Source organism: Myotis nattereri, assembly GCF_964212035.1.
Source record: "Myotis nattereri genome assembly, chromosome: 3".
In the NCBI taxonomy this organism is placed as follows: domain Eukaryota; kingdom Metazoa; phylum Chordata; class Mammalia; order Chiroptera; family Vespertilionidae; genus Myotis; species Myotis nattereri.
This window is the reverse complement of record NC_138077.1, coordinates 196,189,237-196,205,902: the sequence shown is the minus strand read 5'-3', so window position 1 is coordinate 196,205,902 and position 16,666 is coordinate 196,189,237. Positions and strand designations below refer to the sequence as shown.

Below are 16,666 nucleotides of genomic sequence, written 5' to 3'. Positions count from 1 at the left end.
TATTTGTAGATTGTGATAAAGTGTAAATAACTGAATTTTCAACCATGGTTTGAAGTCAGCTTTCAGGGCATTATGTCTTGTTTTGATGAAAAGAGATCACTCTATACCCCCCTTTTTAAAGGAAAATTATCGCAAGAGAATCAGGATGTGTAAAGCTAACATGCATCGCAAAAAACCAAAGGTAACCTAAATGTCTGATTTTAATAGCACATATTTCTCTTTTACATAAACTGTGACAGCAACTTGCATAAACAATTCTTTAGCTGTTAATTTTAATGTTAAAACTTTGAAAAACTTGTTTAATAAAAATAGCTGTAAAAAGAAAAACCATATGCTGCCGCATAAATTAGCCATAACTCTTAATAATCCTGCCCATCACAAGTGAACTGTAATGTAACCTGGGCACAAAGTCTGACATCTTAAATGACACAATGTAAAATTTCAATGACTGTAGATTAGATCTTCTCCCCAAAGTAAAGCTTTCTGCTCAGCTATTTTAAAATGTACAAGGATGAGCCCCCATAGGTTCCCATATTGATATTCACAATGAAATGTTACTTAAAATTTCCTTAAAGTTGCATGTTTCTCTCCTGTAATGTATAAATTGCATGCAGGATCTCTATCTTTTATTTTGTATGTCTTTAAACCTTCCTCTTCAAAAGACTGATCTCTTACTTCTCCATTTTCAGGTCATTGAAAACTCAAGACATTTCCTGGAGTAGAATGGGTATTAAAGACCCATGTCAGGTATGTTAAGGTGTCTTTCTATTAAGGATATGGGACTTTTATCTATGTAAAAGGCTAATATACCAAGTGTCTGACCATCCAATAAGTCGCTATGACGCTCAACACAGGAGCTGCCATGATGCACACTGGCCATTTACAGAGAAACAGCACCATGGACCTGGCACCCACAAAGCAACACTCGGCTTCCCCACATGGGACACAGGCCCCACCACCACCCCAGAGCGACAGCCCACCAAATCTCAGCCGACGCTGCCAAGACCCCATGGCGCAAAATGCAGCCGGCTTCCTCTCCCTAGCGACAGGCCATTTAACAATAAACAGTACCACGAACCTGGCAGCCACAAAGCAACACTCGGCTTTCCCCAAGTGGGGCACAGGCCCTGCCACCACCCCAGAGCGACACGCCACCAAATCACAGCCAACGCTGCTGAGACCCATGGCTCAAAATGCAGCCCACAGCCCAGCCCAGCCAGAAAATGGTGACTATGGGCGCCTAGTAATGACATAGCAACGCCCGGCTTCCTCTCCCTAGCAACTAGTCTCCTTGAAGTTTCTTCAGCCCAGGAACATGACTTGCTTTATAGCCAGGTGGAAACATTTTACACTTTAACCAAATGTCTGTGAATTGTTTTCCCGTGCCTCATCTCATTTGATCCTCACAGAAGTCCTGGAGTAGGTAGATAGAAGACTTGGTGGAATCCTATTTTCTTAGCCAGAAAATGGAGATTTAGAAAGTTTAGAAACTTGCCCCCACTGAAAAGAAGAAATGGTGGACCTTGTAAATGACTTCAGGTTTTCTCACTGCTTAGAATATAGTCAAAAACACTGCTGCAGTTAAGTATTTTACCCTTTGTTCTCCCTGAGTGATCTACAGTAATAGTCTACTTCATGTTGATATTTCCAGCCAATTCTAAACCAGTGCTGAAAGAGAAGTTGGGGTGGTTCACTGGGTTGGAAGAAGTTTAGCTAAATCAGAAAGCAGGTATAATTAAGCAAGTTTATTCTATATCTATAAAAGGATATGTTGACTCACACATGGGTGGTACATATAAAGCTCTCGGTGCTGATCGCACACATGTGTTTCAATCTGTCATTGTCGTGAATTTGGTTGACACTTCTATTATAGAGAAAGGGTGAATAGCAATATTAAAATATTTCTTCTAATTTCAATGTGCATGAATTTGTGCACCAGGCCACTAGACTATATATATAAAATTCTAAGCAACCATTTGACTGGTAGCTATGACGCACACTGACCACCAAGGGGCAGACACTCAACACACAGGCATGGAAACATGGAACAGACTGATGAATCTTAGAGGGAAAGGGGGAGAGCAAGGCAAGATTAACTAAAGATCTTATATGAATACTAGAGGCCTAGTGCACACATTCATGCACCAGTGGGTCCCACAGACTGGCCTATGGAGATTGGGTTGAAACCAGCAGTCCGACATCCCCCGAGGGGTCCCAGATTGCAAGAGTGCGCAGCCCAGGCCAAGGGGCCCCACCAGTGCACAAATGAAAAACATTTCCCTCAATGTCCGTTCTTAAGACTACCCTAGGCAGAACTGAGACACTTTTATGAATTCAGGGACTTTATCTTAAATTTACCCATTCATGTGACCAATATCATATTCAGGACTTTCTGGATGCCCCAAACCATGCTCAAGACAAATGGCCTTCCTTAAAGTCTTCAAATCTCAGAGGCTCCTGGCTAAGAGGGAGGCTAAAAAATGGTATCCAAGAAGGAAAATTACTCTGTCAAAGACTATAAAGTGCCTTTGGCTTAAATAGGTAGATCTTGTCTTCTCCGTGCTATCAGAACCCTAACAACTTATTCAGGGCAGAGGGGGGGAAAATCATCCAGTTAGTTCCTGGGTGGCTTTAAACACATCCTTTTGTGCCTCTTGAATGTTTGAAACTAGTACTAGCAAGCATCTGATGAATATTTAATAGCCTTGAGCACACAGGCTGCATACAGCTGTCTTGAGATGGCAGCTGTTGGGGGGAGGGGAGGAAGTGTACTGCACTGCCTAACTATTTCTTTTGTTCCCTGGCCTAGTCCTTTAGGAGCAAAGGCCTATCTATGGTGGGTACTGTATCCTAGTCCTATTGTGGCCTGATTGATGCCCTGTGCTCCCAAGGAGGTTATATTCAAGCAGCAGACCAAACCCCTTTTTTGGGTAATGGGAGCGGATTATGTTCGCTGACATCTAGAACCAATTTTTCAACCCAGGGCTGGAGGTTCTCTACTCTGTGGCCTTTCTCTGCCTCTGAGACAGATAATGTGTTTTCATCCAGTGTTCTGCCAACTTCAGTTCTCTTTTCTAAAAGGAGGGAGACTTGTATCTGGAAGGGACTTGAATTTCATAATCATGCTGCTGGGTTTTAGCCTCTTAGCATTCCTTGACTGCAAGTGCAGTAGTAGCTTCTGGGCAGTAGGTGTCCTACTCATTCCTAGCCTAAGCTGTGGCGATTGGCTGCATCTCAGGCAGGCATTAGGCAGGGGAGTTCTCAGGCAGGCACTCAAGCTATCTTTGTGCTTCCTTCACCTAGACCTAGGGGAGCTTTTTTTTTTTTTTTAATATATTTTTATTGATTTCATAGAGGAAGGAAGAGGGAGAAAGAGATAGAAACATCCATGATGAGAGAGAATCATGGATCGGCTGCCTCTTGCAAGTCTCCCACTGGGGATCGAGCCCACAACCTGGACATGTGCCCTTGACCAGAATTGAACCTGGAACCTTTCAGTTTGCAGGCTGACACTCTATCCACTGAGCTAAACCAGTTAGGGGAAGGGGAGCTTTTTGCTTTAAGAAGACCTTGCTGTTTCCAGCAAGAGAGGTTATGGGGACTCCTGAAAAAAGACAGCCTGTTGGAGTTGTTTCTTGGCAGACTGTGAGCCATGGCCAGAGTATTGCCCCAGATTAATCAGGTAAGTAGAGCACACTACCAGAAACTTGGGCACTGTTTCTGTTTATACTGTTTTAAGATGCCTGAATTAGCTGTTCCCTTGTCAACCTCTAGAGCCCACCTCAGGATAGCCAGTCTCTTCCCCCTAGGCACCATGAGTAAGAACTTGAGATCGAAGTATTTGGATTCAGCCCTGACTAGTATGGCTCAGTTGGAGCATTGTCCCGTATACTGAAAGGTTGCAGTTCAGATACAGGACCAAGTCTTCTCTGGGGTCTTCTGAATCCTGCAGGCTTCATACTTTCTATTCATGGTCCAGCTTTAGCTATAAAATGGGTACTACCCATTTCTCAGGCTCTCTGGGGTTGGAAAATAGGAAACAAATTGCATCAGCCTTTGAGAAAGAAATACCTATGCTCTGATATGATTCTTCATAAACTTCTGTCCAGATATCAGTATACATGGCTCCTATTATTCATTTTCCTTAATGCATTCACTGTTATAAGTAGGAATACCTACTACTAGTATGTGCTAGACACTGGAGAGTCAGTGGCAAGTGAACAAGATAAAATTGGTCTCTGGCCTCATGGAGGTTACAGTATATTTGAGGAGCCCTGGCTGGGTAGCTCAGTTGGTTAGAGCGTCATACCATTACACCAAGGTTTCAGGTTCAATCCCCAATTAGGGCACATACAAGAAAAAACCAAGGAATCTATATAATAAAAGTCTAAGTGACCGCCCTAGCTGGTTTGGCTCAACGGATAGAGCGTCAGCCTGCGGACTGAGGGTCCCAGGTTCAATTCTGGCCAAGGGCACATGCCTGAGTTGCAGGCTCAGTCCCCAGTAGGGGGCATGCAGGAGGCAGCCAGTCAATGATTCTCATCATTGATGTTTCTCTCTCTCTCCCCCTCCCTCTCTGAAGTCAATAAAATACATTAAAAAAAAAAAAGTCTAAGTAACCGTTAACAGCGAAACGATCAGAATCACTGGTTGCTATGATGTGCACTGCCCACCAGGGGCAGACTTTCAATGCAGGAGCTGCCCCCTGGTGGTCAGTGCGCTCCTACAGGGGGAGCACCACTCAGCCATAGGCCAGGCTCATGGCTGACAAGAGCAGCCGTGGTAGCGGGAGCCTCACCTGCCTCTGCGGCAGTGCTAAGGAGCAGCAAGCCCAGCGGTAAGGAGCCTGCCACTAAGGAGCAGCGAGCCGAGCAGTAAGGAGCGAGCGGGTGGGTGGTAAGGACTGAGGACTCCTGGACTGAGAGGGATGTCCAACTGTGAGAGGGCCAGGCCAGGCTGAGGGACCTGCCAGTGCATGCATTTCGTGCACCGGGCCTCTATTGCATAAATAAGTGGAAAAATAAATCTATTTCTCCCTCCCTCAATAAACAATTGTAAAAAAAAAAAAAAGTATATTTGGGGAAACAGACACTAAACAGATAAAACTCATAAATAACATGTTATAGCAGTTGTAATCATCTGTGCTATGACAGAAAAAGCACAGGGTGTTATGAGGGTACACAACAGGGAGCTAACTTGACTGGGGTTTTCCTTGAGGGAATGATGTTTAAGCTGACATCTAAAAGGAAGAGCAGCCTAGCCAGTGTGGCTCAGTGGTTGACTTTTTAAAGAAACCCATATTTAAAAAAATAAAAGGAAGAGTTAGCAAAAAAAATAAAGTAATAAAATAAAAGGAAGAATTACCTAGGTAGAAGGCTTGGGAAAGGGCATGGAGCACATTATAGGCAGAGGGTAGGACTGAGCCAGATTCAAGATGAGGTAAGAATCTGGACCTTATTCTGTGTTCTTCACTGAAGACCATTGAATCCGGGAGTGATGGGAGGGGGAATGACATGATTAGATTTCTGTTTTTTAAACTTCATTTGCTCCCAAGCAGAGAATGGATTATAGTCCAGGCAAGAAAAGACCTCTTTAAGGTGACAGTAGTGAGAATGTAGAGAAGTAAGTGGATTCAAAACTTTTAGGAGAGCCCTACCCAGTTTTGCTCAGTGGATAGAGCATCAACCTGTGGACTGAAGGGGCCCAGGTTTGATTCCAGTCTAGAGCACATTCCCAGGTTGTGATTCCCAGTGGAGGGTGTGCAAGAGGCAGCTGATCAATGACTCATCATTGATGTTTCTCCCTCTCCCTTCCTCTCTGAAATCAATAAAAATATACATATATTTTTAAATGACTTGTAGGAGATTGAATTACTATAATGTGTTGATTGATTAGATGTGGGAGAAGAGGAGGGCTCCTAGGTTACTGGCTTGAACAACTGGGGCAATGGTAGTACCATTTTTTAAAAGGTGGGTAACACTGTTACAGGCTTTGGCATAGGATGTATCTCTCCTGTGGTTAACCCTGATCATTTGAGGCTGGGATTAAACACCTCAAGGCCAGGAAATATAGACCCCTGAATCTAGGATTGCGGTACTAGAAGATCCCTATTTCCCCAATCCCTTTCTTCCAAAGTCTTTTTCTCCTCCTCCTCGCTCTTCTTCTTCTTCTTGTGGTTTGAAGTTCTTTGTTCATTTGGATCTTCATATCTCTGGGAGAGCAGGAAGCATTTCCCCTTTTGTATAATTGTGGGTCCTAAAGCTTGTATAACTAAAAACCCCAAAGATTTAGTTGATTTTGCCCTGGATCACTCAGCTGAGGCCAAGGCTGGAGTATAAGGTGTGAGGGTCCATATGTTTGACTGACATGAAAAGAGAGCTCATAGGCTGTGGACTTGTATTTTCTACTCATCTGTGCACCTAGAAATCTTGTACTGAATGAAACAACTGCAGTTTTCCTGTCTGTTGGGGAGACTGTAAGGGAGGCAGCCTGGCCATCTGGGTGGCAGGGAAGCCCCTGATAGGGCAGTTTCATGTTTCTTAATTTTCTGCTTGTGTCTTTGCAGCTATCAGAGGACTCCAGAAACTGGGAGAGCTGCCTGCTGTCAAGGCTGGCCTGAGGGCATTTGCTGAGCACAGAGAAACACCAGAGAGATCAACATGTTCTCACCCGCTTCTTTGATATGTCTGATTTACACACAAAAAGCCAGTTAGGATCCCCTAAGAGTCTCTAGGCCCAAAATGAAGTCCTCAGGGTTGCAGGGGATTGTGATACTAACAGTTAAACATGCTCAGAACTTGAAAAAAATTGAAGGGGAGCCCAGCCAGTGTGGCTCAGTGGTTGAGCATTGACCCATGAGCCAGGAGGTTCAGGTTCGATTCCTGGTCAGGGCACATGCCCAGGTTGCAGGCTCGGTCCCCAGTGAGGGATGTGCAGGAGACAGCCAATCAATGTTTCTCTCTCATTAATGTTTCTATCTCTCCCTTCCTCTCTCTCTAAAAATCAATAAAAAACATTTTTTTAAATGTTGAAGGGGACTAACAGTATCCTCATCATGGCCTAAATCTGAATAAACTGGCACCTCCTGTGTCATTCCCAGTTTGCCTGCTTCACCTTAGCCTCCAACAGAACTGGCTAGAACACCTACCTATTCCTCACCACTTATTTCCCTCCCTGCCACATTTGTGTTGTGGGTGCCAACCTGGGGGCCCTTGGACGCTTCCAGAGGGCTCCTAGAGAGAAGCTGCTCACCAACTCCATAACAGCCTGAGGAAAGCCAAGTGAGAAGGTTCGTTTATTTTGGGCAAGTTATTTAACCTCTGCACCTGTTTTTCTCTTCCTTGTTGATTACTAAAATTACTCAAAAAGTTCTTTAAGGGTAGGGCTTTACCTCCTGTACTGTATCCCTTCCCCAGCATATATCTGGCAATGAGGGGCTCAATAAAAGTTTAGTCAAGTGATGAATGGTCCCACTCTGGTAGCTTCTATCAACTTTGAGAGAGAACCAAAGCTTCCCTTTAGAGCTCCCAATTACCTTCTAGTTATATTAGGCTAGCTATTTGCCCTAACATTTCTCTTGAAGGATTGGAAAGTCAACCTTTGATACAGACTTCCGGTTTCCTGTGACCTAAAGTCTAGGCTGGTTTTACAATGAGGTTCTAACAAGGGATCAAGAAGGGCTGAGTTTGGGAGAGAGCCTGTCTGCCTTTTAACTGAGCTTAGGACATTGTAATAAGCTTAGATTTATTCTTAGCAGGAAAAGGATATTGAAATCAGTTGCTTTACTTTGGGCAAGTTATTTAACCTCTGAGCACATTTTTATATTTTGATTACTATAAATAACAGATGATTTATTGAATGCTTAGTTGTACCAGGTACTATATCAAGCATTTATATGCACTGTTTCACTTAATCCCCCATTTCATTATACTCATTTTGCATATGAGAAAACAAAATAACAGTACCTAAAGTTAAAAATAGGGGCTATCAGCCCTGGCTGGTGTTGCTCAGCATTTAGACAAGGGCTTGTACCTGGATTGCAGGTTTCGATCCCCAGCCCCCAGTGGGGCACATGCAGAAGGCAACCAATCAATGTGTCTCTCTTATATGGATGTTTCTCTCCCCCTCCCTGCCCTCCCTTCCACTCTGTCTACAAAACTATGGAAAAAATATCCTCGAGTGAGGATTTACCAAAAGATAAATAAAAAGGGGGACTATTAGATTTTCATAGTCCCTGCTTTTGACCTGTTTGTACCTCTTCCAACCACAACCATTTTGAAGCAGTAAAGCATTGTAAGGATGACAAACCATCGGGTTTACCCAGAACTGAGAATTCCTGGGATGTGAAGGAGCTAGGGAATCATATAACATCCTGGTCACTGGTAAATGAAGCCATGGAGCTGGTGTCACTGTCTGAGAAGCAGCTAGGTTCCTAGGCAGCCATATGCTCAACCCCAAATACAGGATATCTACTTGAGAGCCATGAAATCTTGCAGAAAGCTCACAGGGTTAAAGCCAAACAGGTCTGGATTCAAATCCTAGCTCATCACTCATCGTGTGCTTTTCAGGGCTTATTTACTCCGTAAAAGTAGGATAATCCTTATCCACTGAATGGGATCTGAGAAGCAAATGGAATGTGTGTGAAATACCTAGCACAGAGTTCCTTCCTCCTTTTATCTGGCTTGTGTTTCCTACCCAGTCTTGTCACCTATCACATACAGACTCCTCCCTCCTTTCATTAACACTTGCAGCCGTAGGGAGCTAGCTTCCTGTGAGAACCCTGACCTATTGGGTTTGGCCCACACACCCAGCTGCCCTTCATGTCAGTCACTTTCCTGGACAAGCAGAGAAGGGATGACATCAGCTTTTTCCCTCCCCCATCGGAAGCCTCTGGACTGTTTTGAGCCATAAATATTTTAGCTGGGTTTTTCTCTGGCTGTTGCCAGGGTGATGGTCTCTCAGGGGACTAGGGTAGGAGTGTGGCATCTGGGCTGGCAACCTGGGGCCTAGCAGCAGAGCTGGCCCAGAGCAATGGGTATGAAACCTGGCCTAGAGCCAGTGCTTGCTGAGGCAGTTCTGAAGGCTCTTGCTCTGTTGGCCCGCCTTCCCTTTTCTGGGCCCCTCAGAGCCACTCCTACTGCTTCGGGCCCAACTCTGCCCTTGAGTGCTTTTAGATCTTGGGTAAATTGCTAAATGTCTAGGCTTTCACTGTAATATCTGCAACACAAAAATCCCCACTTTTCTCACTGGGTTAGTGGAGAAGACAAAGGAGGTTTTGTAAAAATTGTATGAAGCACTAAGCTAGACTCCATAACCCAGCAGTTCTCAACCTGTGGGTCGCGACCCCTTTGGGGGTCAAAAGACCCTTTCACAGGAGTTACCTAAGACTATCGGAAAACATAATTATATATTGTTTTTGTGATTAATCACTATGCTTTAATTATGTTCAATTTGTAACAATGAAATTGGGGGTCACCACAACATGAGGAACTGTATTAAAGGGTCACGGCATTAGGAAGGTTGAGAACCACTGCTGATAGACCTAAAGGTTAGAGTCCTGAGGCCATGTAGATGCCACTATAATGACTGATTGTCAGATATGGCACTCCTTATCCTCACACTGCAGCCCAGCTTCTTTTCTACAGTTCCCAGATCTAGATAGACTGCCTGCCTGGCACCCGTAGCCTAAGCAGTTGGACTCCGTATAAGCAGAGTTGGTGAAAAGCCCTTTATACCTGCGACACAGAAATTCAGGCCCCCAAACTAGATCTGGCCCTCATCCTCTACCCTTATCCCAGATATCTTACATCTGGCTAGCTGCTAAGCTCTAGGAGGTTGTAGCAGCATGTCCAACCCCTGTCCTTAAGATGGGTCTAAGAAGAAGGAGCCAGAGAGGGGGCACCTAGATCCATGCCCCCTCCTATCATTGAGACTCTGGATTGGGTTCAGGATTCCACACCCCTGCCCAGACTTGCTCACCACAATTTTCCTGTGGAGCTGGGAGCTCTGATTCCTTTGTATGAGCTCCCTCTGGTGGTGGTTGATATGTGCCTTGCCAAAATAGATCTCAAAAGTGAGACCATTTGAATTATAGGCCACCCTGAGAGGTGGGATGGTTTGCTCTATCCCACCTCTTCGTCTTCAACTTGTAAGACAGCCATTCCGTTTCTTCTATAGGATATCTTGCCCATCTGTTTGCTTCTCTCCGTCGTTAATCCTCACAATTCAGTGAGATAGAAATTATCCTAATTTTACAGATGAAACAGGCTTAGAGAGTTTAAATCAACTTCAAACTCTTCAATGTATGTAACATTTAAGATCCTCGAGTGATACAAACTTAATCTATTTTGCCAGCCTCATCTTCAATTACTCTCAAGCCAAAATGGACTTGCTCTTCTGAAACATAACCTCTGGACCTTTGCTCATGCTGTTCCTTCTATCTTCATTGCCCACTCCCCACCAAGTACATTAACTAACAAAATCCTATTTTTAAAAAACTGAAGAAATTGTTATTTTTTAAAGCTTGCATACATTATCTTTGTAATAATCAAATGGAAGGCAAATGTCTGGATGACAAAGGGTGGGTGGCCCTAAGATGTGGAAGGTGGATGGGGGAGACTAATGCATACATGAAGTGAAAATGGCCCCGGAAATTAGAAGAACCTGGATTCTCACTTGTGGGCTCTTATAGTAACAATCACATGTAAGTATTATTTTTTAAAGAATATAGTTGAGCCCTGGCTGGGTGGCTCAGTTGATTGGAGCACTGTCCCATACACCAAAAGGTTGCGGGTTCAATTCCTGGTCAGGGCACATACCTAGGTCGCAGGTTCAATCCCCAATCAGGGTGTGTATGGGAGGCAACCAATCAATGTTTATCCTTCTCTCTCTATCCCTCTTTAAAATTAATAAAAACAGCCCTAGTCAATTTGGCTCAGTGGATAGAGCATTGGCCTACAGACCAAAAGGTCCCAGGTTTGATTCCGGTCAAGGGCACATATCTCAGTTGCAGGCTCCTCCCTGGGCCAGGCCCTGGTCAGGGCGTGTGCAGAAGGCAACCAATTGATGTGTTTCTCTTACATCGATATTTCTCTCTGTCTTTGCCTCTCTCTTCCACTCCCTCTAAATATCAATGGGAAAAATATCCTTAGGTGAGGATTAAATAAAAATATATAAATAAAATGAATAAAAACATATCCTTGGGTGAGGATTTAAAAAAAAAAAGAATATAGTCAAATACAATATTAGTTTCAGGTGTACAACATAGTGATTCAACATTTAAATACCTTATAAAATAATCACATTAAGTATAGTACTATCTGTAACCCTACAAAGTTATTACAATATTATTGAATAGCCTTGGCCAGTGTGGCTCAGTTGGCTGAAAGTCATCCCATGCACCAAAAGGTCAAAGGTTCAATTCTTGGTCAGAGCACATGCCTAGGTTGCAGGCTCAATCCCCAGGAGGGGGTGTGTAGGAGACAGCCAATCAATGTATCACTCTCACATTGATGTTTCTATCTCTCCCTCTTTATCTAAAATCAATAAAAACATTTAAAAACAATATTATTATTGACTATATTCCCTATACTGTACACATCCCTGTGACATTTTATTTTTTTAAATGCCTTTCTATTTCTATAGCATTATATATATACACACACACACACACACATTCTTACTGATTTCAGAGAGGAAAGGAGAGGGAGAGAGACATAGAAACATCAATGATGAGAGAGAGACATTGATTGGCTGCCTCCTGCATGCCCCACATTGGGGATCGAGCCTGAAACCCAGGCATGTGCCCTTGACCAGAATCGAACCTGGGATCCTTCAGTCCGCAGAACAACACTTTCTTTATCCACTGAGCCAAACCAGCTAGGGCAGAGTCTTGGATTTTTTAAGTTACACTAGTTTGTGTGCGTTTGTTTTTTTGTTTGTTTGTTTTTTGTGCTTCATAATATATTCATGTTTTAACAACAATAGCTAACACTTATGATGCACTGGGCATTGTTCTATTAAGTCATTTACACGGATTAAATTTTTACCATAATCTCATAAGATATGAATGATATATTACCCTTATAGAGGAAACGGAAGTACAGAGAGGTTAAGTAATCCTAAGGTCATGCAGCTAATAAATGGTGGACCCAGGATTTAATTCATCTAAGTGTGGCTCAGAGAAGGTGCTATGAATAACTACACTTTAATATTGAAAAACATTTTCATGAATAAAACTGACACTCCAGAAAGCAGCACTGTGTTTTGCCCTGTGGTTTCAGCATCCCCACTGTATACCATCAGAGGTCTGCATATTCCAAGTCGAAAACTACTGATACTGAGATCAGATGTGCATGACCAAGAAAGAGATTCCGACTCCCGACACCCAATAATAACACAGGACTGGCCTAGAGCCAGTGGCATTTCCTCAAAAACTCAAGACTCCTGGACGAGCCAATAGAGAGCAAGTTAATCAGGAAATGACACAGAGAAGCAAAGTGAGGGCTTTAGGGTCACTAAAGAGCTGAAATGTGTGGCTGCAGATCTGGAAGACAGAACCTAACCAGCATCTTACCTTCTTACAATTATTTCCCCCAGAGAGCCCGTAGGAGGCAGATGTGAAAGGACTAAGACCCTAGATGTTACTGCTAGAGACTAGGATAGAAGTGTATATTCTGGATTATTTCAGATGCAGTTGTCAGACACCAAATGTAAACTAGAGTTTTGTAATAGAAAAGTCCATAATGGCTTCAGGTATGGCTGTGTTTCCTTCATTGTCAGTTTAGCTCCTCCCAACAGTAGCAAGATACCAACAACTCTGTTTATGACCAATTTGCTTAGCCATCCCAGAAGTTAAAATTATTTCCCAATACTTCTAGCAAAGATCCTAGGGTTATGTCGCATTTGGCTGCATTAGGCACTAACACCATTACCCCGCAAACACACACACACACAAACACACACACAACCAGTCACTGTCTGGAGTGGTAGGAATGGAATGTTTTGATCCAACAGGACAGGGCATCTGCCCACACTGGAACTTCAGAGTGAAGCAGCCCCACAAAACCTCAAACTGAGTGGTAGAAAGGGTAGTTCCCCAAAGAAAATAATAGGTTTCTTACCAGAAGAAGGAATGAATAGATGCTGGGCAGGCAAAATCAATAGTCAACCTGTACAAGATGGGCAGGAGCCACAGATAATGGGTCACATGCAAAACAGTTAATTTGAGCAAACTCTTACCCTGGATTGTTTGAATGCCCTAAAAGCAATTTGGCAAACATTTACTGAGTATTTGCCATGTACAAGGTGTAGCACCTTCCACATAAGTGCACAGCAAGACAGTCCTCTGCTGCCATCCCCAGTAAGACAATTACCAGACTCAAGCTATTCCTCCCATCCTACATAATAAAAGGCTAATATGCAAATCGACCAAACATCAAAATGATGGGTCGCTATGACAAGCACGTGACACCAGGGGGCAGATGCTCAACACAGGAGCACTGCTCAGCCAGAAGCCACAGCAGCAGCGCTAAGGATGTCCAACTGTCGGATGTCCCCTGAGGGCTCCTGGACTGCGAGAGGGTGTAGGCAGGGCTGAGGGACAACCCCCCAGTGCACAAATTTCATGCACTGGGCCTTTAGTAGGAGTATAACAGGTAAACTGCTATTCATCTCTCAGAAACCAGCTCTGATGTCATCTCCCAGGAAGCCTTCCCTTGCCTACCATCCCTGTCAGAGTTAGTCACCTTCCATCCACCTCTGAACTTGATACATACTGATATTATCACATTGTACCATAATTTATTGATTCTTCTGTCTCCCCAAATAATGAGTGGCATCTCTGTATCTCTAGTGCCCAGGATATAATAGATGCTCCAAAAAGTTTATTGACCTGAGTTAAAATGAGTTCCCAGGTATGGCTTGTCCTCAGGCTTCTATGGAATATTCCTGAAACTATTTAGCTTCCCTTCTCAATAGGCATTCCTTTCAAGAGTCATTTTGGCATTATCTCAATTCAACTGAATTAATACTTACTTTGAATGCCTATCATATGCCAGGTAGTATTAGGCTTTAAGGATTCAGAAATTAATGAGATACATTTCAATTGTAGTGCTCTAAAGAGGCCAGAATAGCTCTCCTACCAGAATTTCTTTCTTTTTTTTAATTTCTTTATTGGTTAAGGTATTACAAATGTGTCCTCATCCCCCCATTAACCCCCAACCTCCCTGCCCCGCCCCCCCCCCACCTCCCTCCCCCCACCAGAATTTCTTTAGCTGGGAAAACAAATATCTGCCCTGGTTTCTACTCTGTTTTGTGACCTGGTCATTCTCCTCCCCCACACCCCAACCCCACCATTTCCAGGCCTTTTTCCTCCAGAAGGAAAGGCCTGACTTGTTGTAAAATCTATAACAAATGTGTATGTGTGGAATTAAACTCCACATTTCCATTTGTCTAGATTAAAAACCTTGGAATAATCCTTTATCTTCTTTCCCACACATCTATCCATCAGTCAACAAATTCTGTTGACTTTCACTTCAAATCCAAAATCCAACCATATCTCATCACCTCCCTCAATCTGATACCAACCATTAACACAGTAGTTCTCAACCTGTGGGTCGTGACCCCTTTGGGGGTCAACTGACCCTTTCACAGGGGTCGCCTAAGACCATCGGAAAACACATATATAATTACATATTGTTTTTGTGATTAATCACTATGCTTTAATTATGTTCAATTTGTAACAATGAAAATACATCCTGCATACCAGATATTTACATTACGATTCATAACAGTAGCAACATTACAGTTATGAAGTAGCAATAAAAATAATTTTATGGTTGGGGGTCACCACAACATGAGGAACTGTATTAAAGGGTCGCGGCATTAGCAAGGTTGAGAACCACTGCATTAACATCTCTTGCTAAGGTCATTGCCATATAGGTTCATGTCTGGTCTCCCTGCTTCCACCCTTGTGACCCTACAGTCTATTCTCACAGAGCAGGCCAGAGTGATTCTTTAAAAATGGAAGTTCAGCCCTGGCCAGGTAGCTCAGTTAGTTAGAATGTTGTCTGATACACCAAGAGTGCGGGTTAGGTCTTGGTCAGGGCACATAAAAGACTCAACCAATGAATGCATAAGTAATCAGAACAATAAATAGTTGTTTCTCTCCCTTCCTCTCTCTCTCTAAAAATCAATAAAAATGGAAGTTCAAACCCTCCAATTACTCCCCATCTCATTCAGAATAAAGCTAAACAGTCCTTTATGTTTCCTCCTTTCTCTTATCCTGATCTCTTGTCTATTCCGTCCAAGCCACACTGGCCTCCTTGCTGTTTCTTTTTTTAAAAAATATATTTTACTGACTTTTTACAGAGAAGAAGGGAGAGGGATAGAGAGCCAGAAACATCGATGAGAGAGAAACATCAATCAGCTGCCTTCTACACACCCCCTACTGGGGATGTGCCCACAACCAAGGTACATGCCCTTGACCGGAATCGAACCTGGGACCCCTGAGTCCACAGGCCGATGCTCTATCCACTGAGCCAAACCGGTTCGGCTCCTTGCTGTTTCTTAAACACACCAGACATGCATGCTTGTGCCTGAGGGCCTTTCCACTGACTTCCTCTGCCTGGAATGCCCCCTTTCTCTGGATATATGCCTGACTAATTCACTCATTTCCTTCATGTGTTTGCTCAAAAGTCACCTCAGTGAAGCTACCCTAATTGCCTGGTATATAATTGCCACCTGCCCTCCCCTTTCTTGTTTCCTCCACAGCAATCATTCCTTTCCAACATACTACCGAATTTACTCATTTAATGTCCATCTCCAGGACTGTAAGCTCTGAATATCAATTAAAGATCTACTAAATCCTAACTGCAGCCTTGGTGTATGGGACCATGCTCTAACCAACCGCGCTGCCTGGCCAGGTTTGAACTTCCATTAGGAGCCAAGCACTGTGCTAAGCGATGGAGCTACCCGGTGATTAACACAGCTTATAAGTCTTATGAGGGAAGAAACCATCACAAATGTAGCTCATTTATTGAATGCGTCCTCTGCATGAAGTGCTTGCCATAATAATGTTAACATGTATAAAACAGACTCTGTTCTACATGCATTATCTCATGTAGCCCTCACCAAGACCTATCACATGAATATTACCAGCCTCATCGGAAAGGACAAGAAACAGGATTTCAAAGCTGGGAACCGGCAGAGTCAGGGTTTGAACAGGTGGTGTCAGGGGAGTAGGGTCAGATGTAAGAAATACTTCCAGCGGTTCTCAACCTGTGGGTCGCGACCCCTTTGGCGGTCGAACGACCCTTTCACAGGGGTCGCCTAAGACCATCCTGCATATCAGATATTTACATTACGATTCATAACAGTAGCAACATTACAGTTATGAAGTAGCAACTAAAATAATTTTATGGTTGGGTCACAACATGAGGAACTGTATTTAAAGGGCCAGAAAGTTGAGAACCACTGATAGATCTTAGGATTGGCAAGACTACGTACCTACGTAAAAGATTAGCTGTGGTGCCGAGGGAGGCGGGAAATAACTCCCAGGTTTTGACTGGAGTGGACCAAAGAGCAACAAGGCCGCAGAGAAAGGTGACAGCCCAGTTTGAAAGGGGTTGAGTTTGGGGAGCCTGGGAGCCACTCAAGGATGCAGTCC

At 43.6% G+C, this 16,666-nt stretch overlaps 1 protein-coding gene across 1 annotated transcript in view; it reads left to right on the top strand.

The window, feature by feature from the left end:
* The window catches only part of KHDRBS1 (KH RNA binding domain containing, signal transduction associated 1), a 41,786-nt gene extending 33,633 nt beyond the window's left edge, over positions 1-8,153 (top strand). Inside the window, exons 10-11 of the transcript XR_013995724.1 lie at positions 690-747; positions 6,566-8,153. The gene's annotated coding sequence lies outside the window, so the exon portion shown is untranslated. The remainder of the gene's footprint in view (positions 1-689; positions 748-6,565) is intronic.
* The last annotated feature ends 8,513 nt before the right edge of the window (positions 8,154-16,666 follow it).